Source organism: Lissotriton vulgaris, chromosome 7, assembly GCF_964263255.1.
Source record: "Lissotriton vulgaris chromosome 7, aLisVul1.2, whole genome shotgun sequence".
Classification (NCBI taxonomy): Eukaryota; Metazoa; Chordata; class Amphibia; order Caudata; family Salamandridae; genus Lissotriton; species Lissotriton vulgaris.
In genome coordinates this window covers 1162144407-1162168936 of record NC_141695.1, presented here as the reverse complement: position 1 = coordinate 1162168936, position 24530 = coordinate 1162144407, and the positions used below count along the sequence as shown (strand labels likewise).

Here is a 24530-nt window from a genome sequence, read left to right as displayed (position 1 = left end):
AGCATCAACAGGTTTCACTTAGTAAAAGAAAACTCACTTCCGAAGTGTGGGACTTCCTCCAAAAAGGTTCATAAATCTGTGAATCGTGCAGAGAACAGTTTTCTAGGAGTTAGCGTTACAAGAGATATGTGGGTGACTGTCTCAGAATGCATTTGCCACTCTTGTGTGGAAAAAAGTTTTGTCTGATTAGGAGTAAAGGCTCTCCTCTTTGATGTTTGCTTTGTTGCTTTAGTAAATGCCCGATAAAAATCTATATAAAAGTAAAAGAAGTCACCTTTAGGGTGGCAAATTATTTGGTTGTCCTCCTGTGTGGCAGTGCATGCCTTGTGTTCGAATCTACTCATGTAGGTAGAGGATGTATGGAGACGTTTAACAGGGGGGTTGGGCATAAGTGCAGTAAGATTTAATAAGTAGTAGGAGACTATTTGAATGCAAAGTCGACCAGTGTCCCTCAGCTCACTGGTAAAGAAGGACACAAACCAACCTGTGCTAACCTAGATCGACCAGTCAGTCACTAGATGATCCAGAATTAAGTCGTTATGCAGTGTGTCTAAAGTTACTAGGTGTTAATTAAAAGAACATAGCATCTTAACTCTGATGCAGTATTTTATAGACTTTTTTTGTATATGTGAAATGCATTGAGTCCCCCTTACTGCTCAAACCCGGATTGAAAGTCTAATAGAGCAGGAGGATGTTAATGGCTTTAAGAACTTCTCTAGAAAATTAATTAGCCCTTCTCTATTTTTTCGTATAAGTAGCTGGCTGTTCTGTCAGTCTACAGCTAAAATTATTTTTGTGTTGTAATTTCATACCATCTACGGCAATCCTGCAGGCAACCACGCCAAATAGTGTGGGCAGTATTATGTTAGTACCCCTCTGTAATCTCTACAGCATTCTGTAGTTAACACCACTTTTTTCAGTTACTTAATTAGTTAAGTCCATCTCGAATATGATCTTTATTCTGTGTGTTGTATTGAACATACTTTCAAATTGATACTTTTTTTAAATGAATACTAATCAACGTCTAGTGTAAACTGCACTCTGTATCGGACTCGTTCTCTCCACTTGTTATTGCTTATTGTTTTCTAAAATGGCAATGCAAGCCATGAATTTCACAAATTCAGGTTCAGTGCTGCAAGTATAAAGGAGAGGGTGGCAAGTAGCAGTAAGAAACATAGACACTGGTATAATAACTTGTAGTACTTTTGAGGTTACATTTTTACATAGGCCATACTCCAGTTGATCTCATTTAAACCATTAAGTTTATCAAAATCGTGTGATTGTCGGGTAGTAGTAGTGCAAATGTTGACCCCCAAGCATTGTCCGATTTATCCTCTGTCCAATAAAACTTAATGGAGCGACAAGATCAAATAGTTTTGAGGCATTTTCTTAAACGGATAGATTTTGTGTTCAGGAGTTTAGGGTGAACACAAGGGTGTGTGTGTGTGTGTGTGTGTGTGTGTTTTTTGTATATACATAGTGTACATCCCATGGGTGATGCACGTCACTGAACTGTGCTTTATGGATTACGTGTCTAGAGGAAGATGTTATCATGTTTGAGGGCATTATACATACCTGTTAGTGTCAGAGTTGAAATAGTGAAATTGAGTTTTAAAAGGGCAGGGTAGTGGTGGTGAGCTTAAGCCACTTCTCATTAAGTCTGCATCCTACTCTGTTATTGGAACCTGCTCCTACTGCTGTAGGAGACTGGATCCGAAGGTGAAGCGGATAAAAACGTGAAGACTAGAGTAGAGGGCTTGTGGGAAGCAGGCCTAACTTTAGGGCAACAGTATTCCCCTGCGTGGATGGTGAGGAGAAGATGGGGGTTGAAGTTTGTGATAGGCACCACAGACCTCAGGACTGCTTGTGAGAGGGGTGGTCAGCGATGGCCCTCGAGCTCCCACTTTCCTCTGTTTCCTGGCACTACGATCGCTCTATTTGCTGAATGTTTGGCTGTTTAGGTAGATACTGCCTTGGGAGTTTGACAATTGCCATGATCCTTTTCCAGGGTTTGCCACAAAGTACAGCTGTGTAGACGATGAATTTTTTGAGATCTCTGACAAAGTCAAAAAGACTAGAATCTTTCCAAATCTCTTCAACAAATGAGATGGGCCCTACTCAAGAGGAGGATAAGGTAAAGGTTGTGGGTGTTAAGTAAGTGATGGTGAAACTAAGCAAGATTTCTAACGAAATTCAACAAGCTTGAAAAAATGGTCAGCGGGTCCTGCTTAGAGCAGATAAAGTTCAAGGTGTTGGCTAGAGTAGTCTACCTTGGGCTAGATGTGTTAACTTGTACAGTAGGTTAAGTGCTGGGTGAATCAAGTGGAGGATGAAGAGAGCTAACACAGTCTGTGAGTATGTTTTACCTCTTCATAGTAATGGTGAAATACCTTTGAATTTGACGAAACTCCATATGTTAGAGTGCTGGGGTTCCCCAATGTTTACTCTGATTTATCAGTCATTGAAGTGATGAACTTTGTTTTTGAGGTACCTATCCCCTACCAATAATGCTTTTGGTTTATTGGTAGCAGAACATTCCAGCTGCCTTTGAGATCCCCTGGTTTCCATCTGAAAAAGGCATTGGTCCCACCATTACACAATACAGTTTTTAGGTCTCCCCTGTGACCGGGCATGCACTGCAAGCACATACTCTCTCGTGTGCAAGAGATTTTGTTTACTATTCGGGACATGGAGCCTGGCCATTGCTTACCATTCTTGGGCTTCATTGTCACTATCATTTTTACTGCCTCCTAGTTGGGCCGTGCATGCTGGCTTCACTTCCTTTTCTTTTGTCTGCACCATAGACCAAGTACTGATTGCTTCATCTTGATTTAGTTTTCCGTTGCTGGGACTATGATTGTGGTACTATTTTTCTTTTTAGCTAGCGCAGTCATCCCATCCCATACACCCCTCTTAACCGTGTTGCTTCTTCCCACTCACCCCTACCCCTGTTGTCTGAGATTATTCTTTCCTCAACCCCCTCCCCTCGCCATAAGTAAACAAGCTCTATGACACACCTAGTGCAGGCCGCATCATAGCACTTTAATATTTACCTGCCTTTTCCCTTGTCATACTTATTTTATAACTTTAACCATACTGTACAGCAGCCACACTGCTTTACAAAATTACTAAAAGACTTTGTCAAAGCCAATAGTACACAGAAAGGGCGAAACCTATTGGCTTTGCCCTGCTTGTGTTAGGAAAGCAGTGCCCCTGATGTATGATACACAGATAAAGGGCTGGTGGGTGATACTCTTTCGAGACCTAAGTTTGGCGACACATCATGGTGATTGGGGGTGATTTTAATGCAGTCATGGATGGCGAATTAGATAGATACCCCTCCCGTGTGTTATCTCCCTCTAGTAGGTGGTTGTCGGAGTTTGTTGCTGGTACGGGTTATGGGGGATGGGTGGAGGCTTCGGCATCCCGTAGATTTGGAATACACACACACATCTGCGGCACACCACTCTTTCTCTAGAATTGACTATCTGCTATTGCCTGCGTCTCAGGCGGCGTTTGTCCAGGAAGTGCGCCATCTGGCCAGGGGAGCGTCTGATCACTCTCAGATATGGTTGCAGTTGAAAATCGGACCGAACAATGTTGCTAGTGTTGCACCAATTAGTGCTTGGCGGTTGAGAGATCCCGCCACCAAAAAGGAGCTGGTACATGTCACTGTTAACTACTTTAGCGAAAACACGGGGACAGTCGAATCTGACTGCTCTCTCTCTGGGAGGCCTACAAAACAGTTGTCGGGGGGGAGGCCCTCTCCCTAATCTCTGGGCAGAAGAAAAAGAGCAGGGCGGCAATTGACAGGGTCGAGGTGGAGCTATTGGCGACGGAAAAGGACGTCTCCACCACTGGGGACCCGGACGGTGAACATCGCCTCAGTCTCCTCCGGGACGAGTTTAAACACCTATCGCGAGAGGGGGCGAGGGAACAACACGCTAACACACAAAATAGTCTATGACCACGGAGACAAGGCGGGAAACTGATAACGTGGTTGGAGAAGGGAGACTGGGGGTCTCGTCTGGTCCCTGAGCTGCATATTGCGGGCTCGGGTACCACGGCGGCTCCGCAGCACATAGCGGACGAGTTTGCCAGATATTACGAGGAGGTTTATACCTCAGCGGGGCTGCACACGGTGGAAGAGAATGCGGATGTCATCCGGGATATCCGAATGCCTGCCCTTTCGGCCGAGGATCGGGAGTTTATGGATTCCGATATCACAAATGACGAGGTCGCAATGGCCATCCGCGGGGTACGCTCCGGGAAAGCCTCTGTCCAACAGGAATACCATTCGGAACTCTATAAACTGCATGCTGACCGTATAGCTCCTTTTATGAAAGCCATGTATCTCGAGAGCAGGGACAATGGCATGCTTCCCTATGACCAGCGTATTGCCAACATTGTTGTTATTTATAAGGATGGTAAGCCTCGTCTGGAATGTTCTTCTTATCGCCCAATCTCCCTCTTAAATGCAGAGCCTAAAATTCTGGCCAAACTACTCGCGAACCGGCTAGTGAAAATTATAACTGAACTGGTACACCCGGATCAGTCCGGTTTTATGCCGCGCCGAAATACCGCCCTTAATTTTCGTAGACTCCATGGGGTGGTGGCAGGTTCGGCTCAAATCCATGAGCCAGCAGCGCATTTGTCGTTGGACGCTACTATGGCGTTCGACAGAGTGGAATGGCCATATTTATTTGCGGCGTTGGAGAAATTCAGGTACGGCCCGGAATTCATACGATGGATCCGTCTCCTGTATTCTGCGCCACTGGCCGGGTAGTGGTAAACAATCACAAGTCCCGCGATTTTCAGCTTGGACGGGGCACCAGACAAGGATGTCCCCTCTCTCCACTTTTATTTGCTCTGGCACTAGAGCCGCTTGCGGCCTGGGTACGATGGGATAGATCGATCAAAGGGTTGCGCTGGACTTCGGAGTGGGAGGACAAAATCTCGCTATACGCGGATGATATCCTGATGTATCTGACCTCCCCCCGACGGTCCCTCATTATCTTCATGGTTATCTTGGCGATATACGGTAGATATTCGGGGTTTGCCGATAATTGGAAGAAATCGGTCTTATTTGTGTTTAGCTGCGACCCTCCCAGAGTGCCAGAAACCTGCCCGGTAGGGGTGGAGCAGGTGGTTTTTCGCCATCTTGGTATTTACATCTCCCGGGACCCTAAACAGCGTTTCGAGGCTAACCTGGTTCCCGCCTTGGCCAGACTCCGCCGGGATATCGCAAAATGGAAGGAACTGCCACTCTCCCTACTGGGTCGTGCGGTTCTGTTTAAAATGATGGCGCTACCGCGGTTCTTATACGCTTTACAGAACTTCTTTGATCCCGTGCCTTCCTCTTACTTCAATGAGATAGAATCGCTACAGCGTCAGCTTCTTTGGGCGGGGATCTAAATTGATGTTACCCTGGTATGACGGCGGGATTGGTTTACCCAGCATTAGGAAATACTACTGGGCTTCCCAACTGGCCCCCATTAATCATGCGATCTAAGGCTCCCCTGCTGACCCCGGGTTCGCAATGGATCGAGCTCAGTTGCCGGGGGGCGAGTATACCCGGGTTTTGTATGCCAAGCGAGGTAGGTTCCCACTGGTAGGTCCAGTGTCTGCTTCGGCACGGGCGTGGCAAGATACCAATCGTGCCCTCCAATGGGAGGGTAGGATAACTATGGCAACCCCACTATGGAACTCCGAAGCCCTGGGCAGCCTGTGGAAGTCGAAGGGTTTCGATCGTTGAGACCTAATAGGTATCTCCCAGATTAGAGACATATGGGGCAAGAAGGGTATATTGACCTTTGAGGAATTGCAGGCCAAACACCATTTGAATGAGAGTGAGCGATTCCGATATCTGCAAATCAAACCTGCCCTGGCGGCAGCTGTTCCTTGTGATGTGACGCCGCCGGAGGCCTCCCCATTGGAAGATCGACTTCTGGATGGATATCTCCCCACCAGAGCGATCTCTCTGGTTTATAAAAAATTGGTCAACCACACAGAAGATCCCCTGGTGAGAGTCCGTGAGCAATGGGTGGCAGATGGTTTGATTTTGGATGATGAGAATTGGGTGGAAGCTGTGTCATCCCCTCGAGGTGGTGATCTCCATGAGACTTCGACTGGTGCAACTTAAGATTCTCCACCGGTCCTACACCACGGGCCCGGGGTTGTGCCAAATGGGGCTCGCCTCAAACGCAAACTGTCGACTGGGTTGTGGTATGTTAGTACCTTCATGCACATTCTGTGGGAGTGCCCCGATATCCAGAAATACGGGATCAAGATTCATGAGAAAATGTGAGGTGTGGGGTGTGGGGTGTGCAGGTTGCATTGGAGGCACGCCGCTGTTTGCTGAATGTTTGGGAGCCTTCCGATCTTTCGACTGCACAACTTTGGGGGGCCGGTCGAGCACCCCGGGTTCGGAAATGGATGGATGACCTTGATTGGTGTATGTTTCGAGAGAGAGCTGTGTATGTGGCCAGAGGGAGACCACGCAAATGGGGAAAGATATGGGATGCCTGGAATGTATACCGAGGAGATATTTGCACACCACCAGAGCCCGATTTTAGTAAATGAGGACACTGAGGCACCTTGAACCCACCTGTGATACTCCTACATGATACTGTACCGCTGGAACGCTGATTTGCCGAAACTGTATTGCAGATGTCCGTTGCATGATGGTCTCGTTTGTTGTAATTGTCTATTATTTTCAATAAAAACAATTAAAAAAAAAAAATGTTGGCGACACAGGGAATGAGGTGGTGTAGAAGGATCTGGATTTGGGGCTCTGGTTTAGCTAAAGGCCTTGTGGAATATGTAAATTGTATATATCTTTGGAAAACTAGGCGATGTCGACATTTCTGGTGCACATCAAGCAGAATTCGTCAGGGCAGACACTAATCAATGATGAAAACTGCTTTGGTATATAATATGACTGGACACTGCTTCAGCCCGCATATGGGATCCAGTTGGGAGAGTACATGATTATTTGTGTTGTACTGTGGTGAGGAATTTTGAGTAATGCATTATCATCCACACCAATTGCTTCTTTCGTACCAATTTTCTTTTTTCCCTCCCTCCTTCTTAGTAATCATCCTTTGTATACCTTGTGGGGTTTAATATTTGTGCTTTTGCGTGGAGATAATTCCCGAAAAGGGGGTGGTGATGGACAGAGTATCTGAATTAAGCAGAACACTCCTACCCAATCAACAGATCAGGGCTTGATCCATTACCGTTATTTGCGTGGAGATAGGCACTTCTATTGAGAACCAGTGCACAAAGTTTTCTTCAGAGGTGGCAGCGAGCTCTGACAGGTTCCACTTTCACGGCACACTGGTTAATGTTTTAAGGTTGTATGCACACTCTGTCTTAGGAGTGTTGCCGCATGGCCTGTTCCTAGGGTGACTGGGCGTGACTGGGCGTCCGGTTGATGTTGGGAGCTGTAAGTGACACTGGGGTTCAGGCTTTTTTACTGTTGTAACCTTTGACCTTACCAAATCCCAATGAAGGGCATGCCATGTACCAACTGCGCAAGGAAAGCAGGGTGAGTTGGTTTCAGAATTAAGTGCCATAACCATAGATCACACCTGATGTCAGCAACGAGCGCGAAACTCCCTGATCTTTTTTGGCAGTGAGATATCCGATGGAACACATTTTGGAGGCAGTCCCGAGGGGTGGGTTGTACACACTAAAAAGGAACACACCCCTCAGTGTGATAGGTATATAACAGGATGGTTATACGTTTCTTGCTTGTGGAGAATGGACCACGGGTTGGAGGAGATCAGCGGTCCTTTAACAAAATGCCAACTTAAGCTTGTAACTGACCACGATGCGGATTTGTGGGCAGGGCCAGTGTAGATTTCAGAGCCCGCAGCTCAGGTAAATACAAACCGAAGCTTAAGCAAACCTATTTAGTTTACTTAAAGAGCCCTCTTTTGGTACGTCAATGTGTTAAAATACATAAGAGAACATTAGGTTTAATAATGTATAAACCCGGACCTGTTAATAAAAGGCATTAGATTAAATGAAGCATAAAATGTGTTAAGATGGAGCTTCAGTAGTGCTAGAATACACAGTAACTTATGTAAACAAAGTTATGTAGCATATCCCAGTGCAATTAAACCCTGGGGCTGATGAAAAATTACCTTAGGCAGTCAGGGAAGTTCGTAGCTGGACCCAACTGTATTTTATTAGGGGGTAGCATAAAAGTATGTGAAATTGAAGTAAAACCCCAGGTTGTATCAGAAGTCCCCATAAAGAATAAAGTAAATAATTTTATAATGCAGTTGAAGACCGCACACAAACCATGTAGACGAGTGTCTAAGATTTGTGAGGGAAGTGTTAAGTGTGACAGCATGTGGTGAAAAACAATGGTCCTTGACCAATTATTTAAGGAATTGTTGGATTAACAGAATGATCCACTTATTTGAACTTGCATTAATCAGCTCATAAACGTCTGTAAATCGTGAAAATAATTAAAAACAAACAGATGTGCAGAAAAACCACTAAGTATTATTACAATATATTCATTTAGTAATTTAAAGGAACAATCATTACAGGGTCAAGAAGGTAGGAAAATGGTCTAGGGAATGTGTAAGAGAGTACTCAATTGTGTATATATAGGAGTCAAGAGAGCTCCAAGTGTGTAGAAAAGTTAGGGGCATATATTTACAAGACTGTACAAAACTGATATCCAATAAACAGTTAGATGCAACCTGGCCACATGCAAATTATTCTTTTGAATTATATTATCTAAAGTTGTAAGGAGAGTTTATTACGGCTGTAAACAGGGGTAATGGGGAAGGGGAATTGGTTCAGGTGCAGTAGGGTGTAGCGTTGACATTTCGATCCGGCTGATCGGCAACCGAGGGACTTTAATACCTCAGCCATGCGGATCTTCCTCAGGACAATGGCACAGGTGAAGTGACCCTCCACAATCTTGCAATGCTCTATTGCAGGCCAAAACCTAATTACACCAATGCCTGTAAATTTGCAAGGGCCAACTAAGGACAAATCCCGTTATTCAGTAGAAACCATGACTGTGGTGCCCAGACCATCCATGGAACGTAGTATTCAGGCCTGTAGGTGTGACACGAGTTTGCTGAAACAATCAGGCAATCCTGGGCACAGCGTAATTTATACGACTGGAGATGATCTGTTCGACATCCTTACTCAATAGCGGTAGCAGCCATGGAGTAAGTACGTCGATCAGACCGGATTGACTGATTTGTTCAGGAAACTCTTGCGACTACCAAACAAATTAACCAATGGAACAAGCATTTCTAAAAGACAATGAAATGAGCCAATTGAAAACATGGACAGAAAATGCGCGGAGCTTCAAGTTTATACCTGAATACAGCATGCCTCACAGTGCTCGTCCTAAAAACAGAGGTTGTTTGACAATTGGAAATGTTCTCCTTACCCACGTTTGAAATTGTTACATATTATTGGTCTGCAATTTAAAAGTTTGAATTTGCAATTTTTTGTAGATTGGACCATGCATATTATATATTTGACATTTGTTAAGGTCAAAAGTAAAGCATGGTTTGCATGTACGTGCCGTGTAATGTATCAAAAAAATTTTTTGAATGAGATAAACATTGTTTTTCATCTTTTTTCCTTGTTCCTGTACTAAATTTTGAATTTGAAAACCTGACCCTATACTGTTGGTTAACATAAAGCAAGCAGAATTTCAAAGTGTAACTTCTGTCTGAAAATCTTTTTCCTTAACTATATATAGTTTATTTCCCTTGCATGTAATCCATATTTTCCAATGCATCCAGTACTTACCATTTAATTAAAAAAACTATTTTATTAAATGATGTAGTGAGATTAAGTGTGTGAAATTCACATAATTTCCTTTCATCCACGCCAGATTTTGGGAAATTATGTATAATTACACAAAATTCAAAACTGTCACTTAGTGCTAGATTTTTGTGTTAAATGCATGCTGTCAATTTTTGCCATGAGGGTGCATTTTGCTCTTTAATAAAGGGCTAAAGACACGTCTGCCATGAACAACGAATAACTGCTCGCAGTGCTCTTGTGCAATGTTTTTCCTGCGAAGTGCCATCATTTCGAGAGTTTCACGTTAAAAGAAATGACACCAGTTTAATTAAAATTTTCCCCGGGCTTTGTTAACATACCTTATACACAATCCAAATGATAGAATGTGGTTTTTGTGGCTTAGAAAGTTGATATTTCATAGTTTGGAACCGAACCAATTTATAACAAATGCTAGAGAAATCCCAGTTTGTAGTTTTTCAGTTATATGTTCGTGGTCCTCTGCAAAATGTATAATTGAAAGAAAACAAATCTACACAGGACACTGATGGTACAGTTAAATCAACCTAACGCTTTCCTTTAAGTAATTTAATTTCAAATTGCCTTTATATCATGTGTACATTAACGTGTTCATACTGACCTTGCTTTAGAGTGTGCACTTCTACTTTTCAATTATGTCCTCCTCGGGTCAGGACAGTGGCGTATGTGGAGCAATATTCAGACTTACCTTAAATTGTGAAAATTACAAAATGCACTTCAAATGGGTGATTCACTGTCAGTTTAGTGGGAGCAATTCTCGACATGCATATGTGATTGTTTTTATCCCTGCATGTTCATGAATATACACTCTGTAAATTACTTGAAATAAAGGCTGTAATTCTCCCCACATAGATATGCAATGTTAGTCATCTTTCATCCTAATTCTAAACCTGTGGGAACCATTAACATTTTCTTTCGCATATTTTTGTAGATGGACATTTGTGCTTCAGTAAGAGTTTAAATTGTTCATCCAAAGTAAGTAAAAAAAAAATTCTTCGTTATTTAAAGACATTAATATTGTATAATTTCTGGATCTATTAGAGAATTTTTAAGGTCCGATTTGATGAAGTTTGGGTTTGTTGCAATAGCTGCTACCATGTGATGACAGTAGCATGTTGGCAAACATGAAGTGCTTAAGTTGATTTGATGAATCAGTATGAGAAATTTGAAAGTATTTAGGTTTGCATATGGGATTGTTTTTATTAAACAACAAACAACATGGTGGTAGTCTGCAACCCCTTTCGAATAGTTTCCTGCAGCCGTTTATTTTTCATCTATTTGGTACTTGCTACATCCAGTTATGTTTATTTCAAACCTCAAAGCTTTCGCACTGTACAAAACTTTAGTTTAACATAACTATTAATTTTACTAATAGGACATGCAGCAATAAAAACTAAAGATACACAATTGCTTCTTTGAGATCCACATCATAGACTTGAATTCCACTGACCTCATTCAGTCTACCAGGTCCATATTATGCAGAGGGTTCAGTACCCCTTTTTTACCGCTGTGCATTCACTAAATTACGGAGCAGCAGCTTCAAATGCACTTTATATTTCACAGAGAAGGCACATGCAGCCTCCACTCTAAATATCAAAAAGAAACCCCACCCCGCACTCCAAGTGACTGCCCTCTGCCTGCAGTGGTTCTGACTGGGTGGTCCACGGGGTCCTCCTTTTCTCCCTTCCAGAGGGCTTCCTTCAGGAGGCCCACCATTTTGTCGTGCACAGTGAGTGCACTTTGTAAGGGCTTGTTTGCGTACGCGTCTATGATAGCACGCAGACGCAGAGGTACAGTGATTCCCTCATTTACAAGGTGCCATACCCCCTGTAAATGAGGGAATGCCCCTCGTGGTAGCGCTGGCGCTACATGTGCACTAGTGCTATCGGTATCGTGTTGATCTTCTGTAATACCATTGTGCCCTCTGGCGCACATGACCTTTGCGACTCCGTAGTACAGTGTATAAGACGGCCCCAGCTTTTCATCTCTAAGCTTGCAGATTCCACTGGTGCTTCATGTTTTTATTTTGCCCCAAAACCAGTGTTTGTGTTAGTGTGCCTTGGTTTACTCTATTTGTTTCATTGTGAATAAATATTACCATCACATAGTATTGCAGCTCCTCTGTCTATTATAATCCATAGTTTAGTATTGATTGATCAAATGTACATCTTGTAATATTTCTTGAGTTTCAATTATGCACATCCTTCTTTCTGCAGTCTATATAGAAAAAAACATTCTGCACACAAATTGTGTAATACGTTACAAACTGTCAAGTGCCTTAATAGTGTGTTGCAGGGCTGAGTAGGGAATGTCTGCTTTAAATATTTTGAGCATAGATAGTACTGCTGCTATCTGAATATACTACTACATCTATGGAGTAGTGCATTGAGGCAGGTTAGGCAAGTATAAGATATGTTTAAAATATTCATTGCATAAATGGATTAGAAGTGTGAGGCTCTAGAAGTTGTCTCTATGTTGGTGCTTCTGCTTTCATCGTACTAATTAGGTTGTTGTGGGCTCTGCGCAATGGTCTTAGTTATTTTTGGTAAATCACCATAAGGAGGGAAGGCTGATGTAGCTGGTGTGTGATTCTCAAAGCTTTGTATGGCATGTGTTGCATGGGTGCATAGCTGTGTGGAAACTCACCAAGATACCTAGCTTTTGCGGCTTAACATATTGATGAGAAACACTATTTAGTGTAATGATGCACAGATAATCTAGACAGTTCTCACATGTTACACTAAACCGAAGTTGTGTTTTGCATTAAAGTGCATATTCATGCACCCTTTAAATTAGATTTTTAGTTGAAAAGCTAAATCGTAGTGTAATTGGTTGTATCGGAGAAGAATCCGCTTACCACTTAGGTCACTGGTGCAATACTTGAACCGGTGGTTGTCGCTGGCACTCGTTTTTGGGGACCAGCTCTTATTTCTGTCCACCAGACATTTAGAGGGAACAAAAGAGGGTAAAAGACCCCAAACAAAAAGGAGAAGGAAGAGAAACCTGCAAAACTCGCAAAGTGACTAAGCAGGAACCTGCAAAATAAGTTAAAGGTGCAGGTAGGGTCTGGTAGTGGATTGAAGAGGCTTGAGGAAAATTTAAGACTAAGATGCCTTGGTTTTTGGTGCACAAACGTTCAGTGGCGCCAGCCACTAGCATCTAAGCAAGCTTTGGACACCGGCACTCATTTTTTTACAAATTAGTCACTGTACAAGTGACCACAAGTATGCTTAAAATTCCACACTGTTCCATGCTTGAGGATTCCTGTAAGACCTTTGACAACACCTATGTGATGGCTTTTTCCTTGAAGGATGCAGCACAATGCATGCAATGGTTTTCCAGGTCAGGCTAGGACCATAAATTGTTCCTTTATTTACATCATGATAGTCAAACTGCTCTAATTATTGCTCTCATGCCAGCAGCCCATCTTTTACAGAGATTGTATGGATGCCCCTTTATGTCCAGTGCATAATGAGGCAGATGTTTCAGGTGGGGCCTGCCGGTACTTATTTTTGTCATTGGACATTTCCCGAGAGTAAGAGAGGGAAAAGCAAAGTTTAAAGAAGGAGAAATGGAAAACCAGACACAAAGCGAGAATGCAGGAACCTACAAAAGTGAACTGAATGGGCATGAGATGTCTGGAATCCACCTCATGCCTCTAATGGACTACCAATGTAGTCAGTTTTGGCATTTAGCATGCTGACATGTGATGGCACTGGCTTATAAGCAGAGCCCAGATCAGGTAAGTGGCATGACCAAATCATATTGTGCCATGGTTAGGTGGGAAAGGAATGAGTTTGATTCTCCCCATGGGTCTCGAAAGGGAGACGCTGATTATCGTCCCTGTGAAAAGCCTTTGACATCAAAAGGCGATTGAGGGAAAGCGAGGCCAACAAATGCTCGGAGGAGGTGCCAGACCCAAAGTAAAAGGTGTCAAAGCTTCTTGACACCAAAGAGCAGGACCTTGGAAAACGGATAAAATAAGAGAAGGCTCGGGACCAGAATGGCAGTGATCCTTTAGAAGAAGGATTTTGAGGCTTAAATGAAGGAATTCAAAATCTTTTCAAAGATCCCAGAGGAAAGTAATGGGTAGAAAGACCATCACAGCAAACTTGATTCACTGAAACTGGAAGACCATGGGATCTACCAGTATGCTGCAAGTAGTGACGAACAGGGATAGTACCTTGAAACTGATTTGCCGGAAGATGTTGTTGACACATACCCCTCAAAACCTTCGCCACCCGACGACCTCACGATGTACAACGCCTTAGTGAAAAGGGCGGCAGATGTTGGGTACAGTTAGAGGAAAAGAAGACACAGGATTGTTTCCTCCTAGAGTAGAAACATGTACCTTCCCATGCTGCCAAGCATTCTAGATCAAGGGAGGTTAGAGAAGAAAAATAAACATTTCTTGAAAGACCCTGTCGAGCAATACAGTAGCAGATCCCATCATTGTAGCCACAGCAAGAAAGAGGGTGAATGTTCCAACATCCACAGGACCCTCTTTAGAGGAAAGAAAGCAAGCAAGTGGAAATGATAGACCAAACATTAAAAGGATGACTATGACAACATGGAAGATTGTAAACTCGAACACTCTTAACCCTTTCGATGCTGATGACGAGCTCAGCTCGTCATGATGCACAGTTGAGCTGTGCTGATGACGAGCTGAGCTCGTCATGAATATAGCCTAAGAGGAATTTCCAGCACAGGGGGGGAAAACGCCTAGCAGCCAAGGTGTTAAACCACTGTGTCCACAGTTACTGGGAGGAAGTTGGAGGGCTCCTGACGCTTCTCCCAGAAGAGTATCAAAAGAGGGGAGCCGCAGTGGTATAAGCAAAGCAATAGCCGTTGCATAACAAAATACAACTGTGGCGGATTTGCTAGACGATCAGCACATCATAATAGTCTCCTCAGTATTAAATGTTGGCATTCAAAACAGTTATCCTTCGTTATTGAGTGCAACTTCTGATGAAGTGCTCATCCACCTTGAGCACTAACCCACAACAACCTGCCTACCTGAGATCAAGCAGTTTGTCATATATACATTATACACAAACATCAGTGCACATCATTTGCAGTTACTATTATCCAATTGGGCAATCGGCCTCCAATTCCAATGTCTTTTGTCTTTTTTTTGGTTTAAATCATTTTTATTGAAGTTTTAATAGCAAACACATGACAAGACGACATGATGATGATAGTTCAAAGGACCTCCCGCCCTTCCAGCTGGCTAACCCCCTCCCCCTCCCCCCCCCCCCAACCCCCTCCCACTCGAGGGCGAGTCTCGCCTTTGTGCAAGAGAACGTGTCCATGAAGGTGGGTGAGGGCCCAGATTTGACCGACAATGTCATGAAACAGTCTCATCAATATCCAACAATCCCCGTTCCCCCAACCCTCCTCCCCCTTTACCTCCCATATCCCCCCGGTGTGGTCGGTAGGCGTCCGCCAAGCGTTCTAAGGCATGCATATAGTGTGAGGTTCAGATTGAGGTCTCCGTGTTCTTCCTAAAGTCATCCGGTAGACTGAGCACCCTGAGGTATTTTGGGCATGTGATTTTGGTAAATTCGTCCGACAGGAGGGAAACTAGGGGTTGCCAAGTGTATAGGAATGTGTCTCGTGTCTAAGTGAGGGAGGCTTGTATCCTTTCCATACCCATGATGTACCATAGCCTGTGGAGCCACCCCGTGTGTGTGGGTTTCCTCTTGGTGCCCCATAATGATAGGATATGTTGAGTGGCAGCCCCCATGGCCAGCCCCATCTGCCTCCCCCTGAGCGATTTGAGGGGGAACATGATGGCGTTGGGGAGACCGAGAAGTGCATATGCTGGAAATCTGGGGATCTCCGTCTCAGTGTTTATCGCGTAACACCTGCTCCCAATACTCCTGTACTTCCGCACATTCCCACAATATATGAGTAAGTGTCCCTGTGTGGCCACACTCTCTCCAAAATATCTGAAAGAGACACGTTAGTGATAGATTCCTTACCTTAGAATATCCCCAGGCGTCAGACTGGATCCGGAAACTTTTGCGTAGCAGTACCCTTGCGCGTTGGTAGGCGTCGTCTGCGGCTCCGCGTCAGTCGTGGGCGCCGTGATGACGTAGTCGGAGTACTTAGACGCCGCATCCGCGTGCTGACGTCAGTTCTTCTTTTTTCCGCGCCAGCCAGCGCAGATCTGGAAACAGCAGTTACTCTAGTCAATTTTTGACTAAGTTTTGGTGATCTTTTGATCCATTTCGAAGTCTGTACGACTCCGACGGTGCCGTAGGGATGCACGGCTTCAAGCATTGCGACGAGTGCGACCGTACCATGTCGGTTACGGATCCCCACCGCCTGTGCCTGACGTGTTTGGGCGTCGACCATGACGACGAGGCCTGCCCCGACTGTCGGGCCCTTTCGAGGAAAGCCAGGCGGGAGCGGTCCCGCAGGCGGCTCTAACTCCGGCAGTCGGCCCCGCGCCGTGTGAGGTCCAGGTCCCGGTCCCACGGGAGGTCGAGGGACAGGTCGCGGGGACGGAGCCGTCACAGCTCCGGGATTCGGCGCCACTCCTCCGGGTCCAAGTCGTCGGGTAAGAAACATAAGAAGTCGAAGAGGCATCATTGCTCTTCTGACTCCACCCGACGCTCGCGCGATGCGGCCGGGGGTTTGGGTGACACCGCCCACGCGGCTCCTCGGGAGTCGCGGGTGCCGCGTCCGGCCCCATACCCTCCGGTCCCTGGGCTGAACGCGACGCCGGAGGAGATTGAGTGTTTCCTCATGGCCATGAGGTCCCTTTCTCCTCCGACGGGTTCCGCGGCGCCTTCGGGCCCAGCGAACCCGTCTGGGGGCCCGAGTGGGTCGGAGGCTTCCAGCCTGACGCCATTGGGTGCTTCGGCCCGACGCCGCAGGGCCCCACGATCCCGACACCGCCAGTGCCCTCGGGCCCGGCGCCGCAGGGTACAGCGGCTTTGGGCCCGGGCGCCGCTGGACCTTCCTCGGGCACTGGATCGTCACCGGTGGACCTTACGACCCCCCCCCCGGCGTCGGTCCGTGTGGTGTCACCTCCGGCGCCGTCCTCGGGCGGCGCTGTCCCCGATACCTCCTTTGCTTCGGTTCCGACGACGGGACGGCGCCTACCGGCGCCGCACCCGACGCAGTTTAGAGATTTTTACTTCTACGAACCGACCTCATGCAATTACGACCCTGCATCTCAGGACATGGGTGATGAGGAGGATTGGGAGGGGTCTGAGGACCCTCTGACCAAGGAGTGTCAGTCTAATATGGACTGGATAGGAGACCTTGGGGAGGCCAGTGGCCTGGACACCTCTCCAGACACTGGATTTGTCTCTCCTCCTACCGTGGCTTCGGAGGAGGGAGCTACCTATGGTGTGGTGTTGACGAGGGCTGCCAAGGCCTTAAACCTTGAGCTCCCCGTCGCAGCCGTGAGGACTAACCTCCTCACAGAGGTCCTTAAGCCGCAGTCATGCTCCATGGAGCCTCTGCTGCCGTTAAATTAGTCCTTGACCGACGTTCTTTTGGGCACTTGGTCCAGGCCCGCTACGGGTTCGCCCGTAGATAGGAACGTGGCCAGACGCCACCGCCCGGCTCCGGGCGACCCATGTTTACTGTCCTCCCACCCCACCCCCGAGAGTCTGGTCATCCAGGCCTCTAATTCCCAGACCGCATTCCCGACGGCCCCGCCGGACAGGGAATTCAAGAGGTACGAGAATTATGGAAAGGAGATATTCTCATCCCTTAGTTTGGGACTGCGGTCTTCAACACCGCATGCCTCTTGGGCCGCTACACCCACTCTGTGGGAGACGGTGGCGGAAGTGCTGCCAGAGTGCCCGTTGGAGGTACGGGCCAAACTCGGCCAAGCCCTTGTGGAGAGCCGGGACGCAGCCAAGTATTCCATCAGGTGTGGGCTGGATACTACTGACTCGCTGGGCAGAGCGATGGCTACGACGGTGGCGGTGAGACGCCACGCCTGGCTGAGATCCGCCAATTTTTCAGCAGATGTTCAGAACACCCTTATGGACATGCCGTTCGATGGCCGTCGCCTCTTTGGCGACAAGGCAGACCACTCGCTTGAGCGCTTTAAGGACTCCAGGGCTACGGCCAAGTCCTTGGGCCTCTCGGCCCCGCGCCAGCAAACGGGTGCCTTTCGCTCCTTTCGTGGCCAGGGAAGGGGCGTCCCCACACGTGCCGCCAGCCACTCGCCGCAGACTGTCGTCCAGCGCGGCGGCGGACGTGGAAACCGCAGCGGAGGCGGTCGGGGAACCAGGCGGAGTCAGTCCACACCTGCCCCCGCGGCATCCACCTCTAAACCCTCCTAGTCCGTGCTTTTCGGCCCATGTGACGCAAGTAGGAGGCAGGGTTCGCTATCACCACTCTCACTGGCGCACTGTCACTTCGGACAGGTGGGTGCTGCAGATCGTCCGGAGGGGCTACTCCCTCCCCTTCGAGACGACTCCTCAAGCCATGCCACTGCAACACTACCGCGTATCGGGGTTCATTTGCGGCTCCTGCAGGAGGAAGTTTCGGCCCTCTTGGCCAAGGGGGCCATCGAGCGCGTTCCTAGGCTGGAAGTAGGACGTGGTTGCTACTGTGAGAAGGTGGCCTGATATGCAGTGCTCACTATTCTAGTGAACACTATGTATCAGTCCAGCAACCCTTATTGATGATTGGTTGTAAGTCAACCTTATAGACCAGCTATCCTAGTAGCATGGATACGAGCAGTCTAAGGCTAAAGACTCGAGAGGGCGTGCTAAGCCAGCTGTTTACCACACATATACCCCTTGAATACCCAGTGAAAGGACACCACACAAGTGTTATGAAAATAAACAAGATATTTATTAAGAATCACAACAGCCCTGTACTCTTTATGAGGACAGGCGTACTAAGCACAAAACAAAACTCTTACGAAAATACTTAAGTTAGCACAGTATATACAAATGCCCGAGGGGCACGGAAAACCATATACTCTGAAAGTGGAATGCGAAATTACTAGCAGGTAAGTACAGTACTAATAGGCTTAGGAATCGCTAGGACTTGACTATAGAACCTTCAGATTACTTATAGGAGGCCTAGGGGACTCGGGTGCAGAGTGTGCACTCTCACGCGTGATGCGGGACAAAGTCTATGGTAGCTAGTAATGACAAAGTTAGTGTTCTCGGGCGAACCCGACCTGGTAGGAGGAAAACGAAAGTGGATTCTGACCCTTGGATAGTGAGGCTATGCTGGGGCACCGAAATGCCGAAGTTACCTAGCCCAGGGGCTGCAGCTGCATAGGTCTCAAAAGACGTCGAGAATCCTCGTTGACGGACCAGGAGCCTGGAAGAAAGAAGTTGCTGGCAGGCGACCAGTGAAGAAAGTTCGATGGATCCAAGCCTGGATCGAAGGAAGATGACACCTGAAAGCAGAGGGGACCAAGTTCGAGACTACTAGCCAGTAGTCAGTGGGCACCAGGAGGGCACCGGATGGTAGCCACCTCGACTAGGTGAGTGGGTGACGCTGTGTTCGCAGATCTCACGGACCAGGAGGCGTTGTCGGCGACCAGGATGGAGGAGCGAGCTGTCCCAGGATGGATGAAGCTGTCGGCGTCGCTGGACCCAGGATTGGGCAACAAAGCCTTAGCAAATTCAAGCCCACGCGGTGGACTTAAAATGGCGTCTGGAGTGGACCAGGAGGGTCCGGGGTGCCTCTCTTGAAGAAGGAAGCCAGGGCCAGTCTGGAGCAACCAGACCAGCAGCAGTGATGTCGTCGGTCGTCGTGAAGAAGGCCACAAGCTAGTAGCCACACAGCGCGGTGAGCACGCAAAAGCAGAAGTGTCCCACGCAGATCGTGGAGATGCTGGAGGGCTGATCTTCGGTGCTGGAGCTGCTCAGGGTTGGGGCTTCTCGGACCCCAAAGCACTCACCAGTGGAGCACACGGTGGGCTTGTTGCAAAGAAGTCGTGCAGTCTTGGCGATCGTCGGTCCCTCGAGGTCTCGTCACACTCACGGTTCTCAGCTTTGCTGTAGAGGTGAGTAGAGGTCAGAGGTGCCAGGGAAGCCGGGTCTCGTCGAGCTGGGTCGTCGGATTCGTGAAGAAGGACTTGCAGCAGACAGCAGTGTTCTTAGGATGGTGCCCGCTTGATGCAGGGTGACTACTCCTTAGCCACAAGGGAGAATCTTGAAGAAGAAATCTTGATGTCCTTTCGAAGAAAGTCGTGTCTTGATTCCAAAGATGATCTAATTTTAACAGGGGGCCCGCTCCCATCTTTATACTAAAAAAGGGGGCTGACGTGGTGACTAGGTCCTGCCTATGGGTGGGACTAGGAGGGGGGTGGTTACACCCCTCTGCCATGCCGGACTTTCCCCAGGCCAGGGGCTGGTGTGCCCCTGGAACTGGTTCTGACCGGCCTATGCGTAGTGAGCACCGGGGTGCCACTCAGCAGTCGCCTTCCTGAAAAGCCCTGCCTACCCAGGATACACAAAACCATGTCTGGGACGGTGCCAGCACCGCCCCTGACAGGAAACCCTTTGTCCAGGCTCCCCTCGCTGGAAGGACTCCCAGCTGCAGGGGGTCAGACTCGTGTCTGTGGTGGCAGCATCCATTTTGTGGAGCTGAGGCTTCGTTTAACTTTAACCGGGGTTCAGTTACATACATGTCGTGTCCCTCTAGAAGGGTGGAATGCTAACCCCGTCGCCAGAATTGGCGAGGGGTTAGTATTCCAATTCGTATGACACCTTACTCGACATGTTTTGATAAAGCAATACCAAAGATAGCATTTAACCGCGAGGATTATAATGCACTTAAGAGTATATGGTATGCGATATCATGGAACAGCTATTTGGACTTGGTTCCGCAAGCTGCAGACAGGCTCAGCTCATGCCAGAGCACCATCTCACACGATTCCAAGCACTCTGCCTTCAGGATTGTCAAGGCCTGCCATAGGAGTGACTGATAGGAATCTGTGTGTCCATTTTAGGGTTAGGCATAGGTATACTACACCTACAGCAAAGGGTGATTACACGACTTTGCCCCAGCTGTCATGCAGCCAGTTGTGTCAAATTTAGGAGGCCAGCCAGGGGTGGCATAATACATGCTTCAGCCCCTGGTAGGCCCTGGGTACACCTATGCCCTGAGTTACAGGGTCTGATAGGGTGGCCCAGTACCAATTGGAAATGCACCTAGGGTACATGGAATCCATTTTACAGAGAGCAGTAGGCCTTGGGTCCTGATTGGCAGGGCCCCAGGTCGACTATGTCAACAACCAGCTAAAACACAGGGCAAAAAGTTGGGGGCAACCATAGTCAGGAGGTACCTTCCTACAGCTACTCCCACTACGTTCTGGTACCCAAGAAGGGCAAAGGGGGCCTACGCCCTATCTTGGATCTGAGGAACGTCAACGGCTTCCTCCGGAAGGAGAAGTTCAAAATGCTGACTCTGGCTCAGGTCTTAGCTGCCCTAGACCCAGGAGACTGGATGGTAGCGTTGGACTTGCAGGACGCGTATTTCCACATCCCCGTCCTGCCGGCCCACCGGCGTTATCTGCGGTTCACGGTAGGCCACGAGCATTTTCAGTTTACCGTGCTCCCCTTCGGCCTTACCAGCGCACAACGGGTGTTCACGAAGGTGATGGCGGTGGTCGCAGCTCATCTGCGCAGGTTAGGGGTGTCAGTCTTCCCCCTACCTAGACGACTGGTTGTTGAAGGCGGGCTCGCCCCAGACAGTCGTCAGCCACCTCCAGACTACGGTGTATCTCCTGCACCAGCTGGGATTTTCCATCAATGTGCCGAAGTCACACCTGTGTCCCTCTCAGAAGCTCCTTTTCATCGGAGCGGTTCTCGACTCGGCGTAGTTTCGGGTTTACCCGCCCGAACAGCGGGTTCGGGATATACAGGCTCTGATTCCGATCTCCCGGCCTTTATCCCGAGTTTCGGTCAGGTTGACGCTGCGGCTTCTGGGGCTGATGGCCTCCTGCATCCTTCTGGTGCATCACGCACGGTGGCGGATGCGGGCTCTACAGTGGGACCTGAAGTTTCAGTGGGCCCAGCATCAGGGCAACCTGTCCGACCATGTCCTGATCTCGGAGGGCACTGTGAGACAGCTGCAGTGGTGGCTCACGGACCGCGATTGGGTCAATGGCAGATCCCTCTCCCTTCCCCAACCGGAGCACGTGGTTGTGACGGACGTGTCCCTCCAGGGCTGGGGAGGCCACTTGGTCTCCGGCGGAGTCCCAGCTCCATATTAACCTGTTGGAGCTGCGGGCGATTCGTCTAGCACTGAAGGCATTCCTCCCGTCTGTCCGAGGGAGTGTAGTGCAAGTGTTCACGGACAACACCACCGCCATGTGGTACTGCAACAAACCGGGCGGGGTGGGGTCGTGGACCCTCTGCCAGGAGGCTCTGCGCCTCTGGCAATGGCTGGAACATCAGGGCGTGACTCTGATGGTTCAACACCTGGCAGGTTCTCTGAACGCCAGGGTGGACTAACTCAGCCGACGGTGCTCGATGGATCACGAATGGCGTCTGAACTCTGACGTGGCGCAAGGCCTCTTTCAGCAGTGGGGAGAGCCTTGTTTTTTTTTTTTAAGGGTGAAAAAAATAAAAAACTTTATTTTTTCAGCAGAATAAACAATACTTTCCCCCCCCAACATTGGCATCAAGGCATAGAAAAAACATGTGTACGCAGTTCACACCCCCAGCACGGCTTCAACAGTTGCAGATAAAACAGGAGATGCAAGAATCAGATCCACGGGATACAGTGCAAGTACAGAAAAACTGACATAAGGAACATGTGCGTAGTCATCAGGGTAGTACCCCAGCCCCTACTCACCCTCCCCAGCCCCCGCCACCCCTTCCTCAGGTTCCGATTCCTCGGACGAGAACAATGCAGCACTAGTAGCATCAGAGTCGCTGGCAGTCGACCCCCCCCGCACACATCATACGCCATGCAAGTAAGTCCTCCTGTAGCCGCTCATCCCTACGCGTATGTTGCATGTGCGTTTCTTCAGCCAATGTCCATTCCCCCACATCCCGAAGCCATAACGTCATATCTGGCGCCCTTTGTCCCATCCAGGTTATAGCCACCCGCCGTCGAGCCAGCACTAAGAGCAGCTGCAGCATTTTATATGATAGGTTCCTCTTCTTAGGTTTGGGGACTAGGGCTAACAAGCAATGGGTCGGGGACAGGTCAAGACGCAATCCCGTGACTCTCCGGATGTAGGCTACCACAACCCTCCAGAAGTCCCCGACTAGTGGGCACTCCCAAGCTAAATGGAGAAATCCGGCTCCTACTGAACCACACCGAGGACAGGCATCCGATTTGTCCGGCGCAGAGCAACTGGGGTTACGTAAGTGCGGTGCATGAAATTAAAATGGATTAATTTGAACCGTGCGTTACACGAAACCTTCTTGGTGAGCGTCCCTAGCTGTCCCGGGTCCAAGGCAACCCCTAAGTCTGCCTCCCACGCCGCCCAGGAGGGAGACACCGGAGGCGCCGAGTCGCTTCTCATCGCTGTATATAAAAGCGTTATCAATCGCCGTCCCGCGCCGCACGATAGCACGATATTCAAAGTATGGGACACCCGGGGTGCCTCAGGGAACTGTGGCCACGTCGCTCTCGCCATGTGGGGAGAGCCTTGGTTAGATCTATTGGCCACCGAAGAGAACGCGCAATGTCATCAGTTCTGCGCGTTGGAATTTCCAAGGCGGCACTCGCTCGGAGACGCTTTTCGTCGCGAGTGGAGCTGCGGTCTGTTGTACGCCTTTCCGCCTATACCACTTCTGCCCAGAGTGCTGAAGAAGATCAAGCGCGACCGGGCACAAGTCATCCTTGTGGCTCCGGACTGGGCACGAAGGTACTGGTATCCCGAGCTACTCAGTATGTCAGTCGATCCCAGGAGGACCTTCTGTCGCAGCAGCAGGGGATGGTCCTCCATCCGAACCTGTCCAGTCTCCACCTCCATGCTTGGAGATTGAGCGGCGACAGTTGAGGCCATATGACTTGCCTCCTGAAGTCTGTAACATCATTGTGGCAGCCAGGCGTCCCTCCACAAAGTCGGGATACGCCTGCAGGTGGAACAGATTTGTGATATGGTGCACAGCAAAGGCTGTGGATCCCCTCAATGCCCCTCTTTCTGAGGTTCTCCTCTTTCTTCTCTCTCTTGCCCAGCAGGGCTCTGCTCTGGACACTGTCAAGGGCTATCTTTCAGCTCTTTCAGCCTTTCTGAGGCTTCCTGACCAACCTTCTTTGTTCAAGTCCCCTATCGTTAATCGATTCCTGAAGGGCATCACTCATACGTTTCCTCCTGTTCCCTTCGTGATGCCTCAGTGGGACTTGAACCTGGTTCTTACCTTTTTGATGTGCGCTCCCTTTGAGCCACTTCACAACTGTCCGCTACGCCTTCTTTCTTTGAAGACTGCCTTCCTGGTAGCCATCACCTCTGCCAGGAGAGTGAATGAGCTCCAGGCTCTATCTTGTAAACCTCCTTTCCTTTCTGTCCATCCGGACAAGGCTGTGTTACGGACAAGGCCCTCCTTCCTACCCAAGGTAGTCACGGCCTTCCACATTGGGCAATCCATCACATTGCCCACCTTCTTTCTGCATCCGCACCCCTCGAGAGAGGAGGAGCGGCTCCATCGTCTGGACCCAAAACGTGCGCTCTCATTTTATCTGAATCGCACACAACAGTTCGGGGTTGATGATCAACTCTTTGTTGGGTACGCGGGCGCTAAGAA

At 48.4% G+C, this 24530-nt stretch overlaps 1 protein-coding gene across 1 annotated transcript in view; it reads left to right on the top strand.

Annotated features, from left to right (window-relative positions):
• Positions 1-24530, top strand: part of AFF4 (ALF transcription elongation factor 4) — a 798699-nt gene that overhangs the window by 49933 nt on the left and 724236 nt on the right. Inside the window, exon 3 of the mRNA XM_086931629.1 lies at positions 10760-10803. The gene's annotated coding sequence lies outside the window, so the exon portion shown is untranslated. The remainder of the gene's footprint in view (positions 1-10759; positions 10804-24530) is intronic.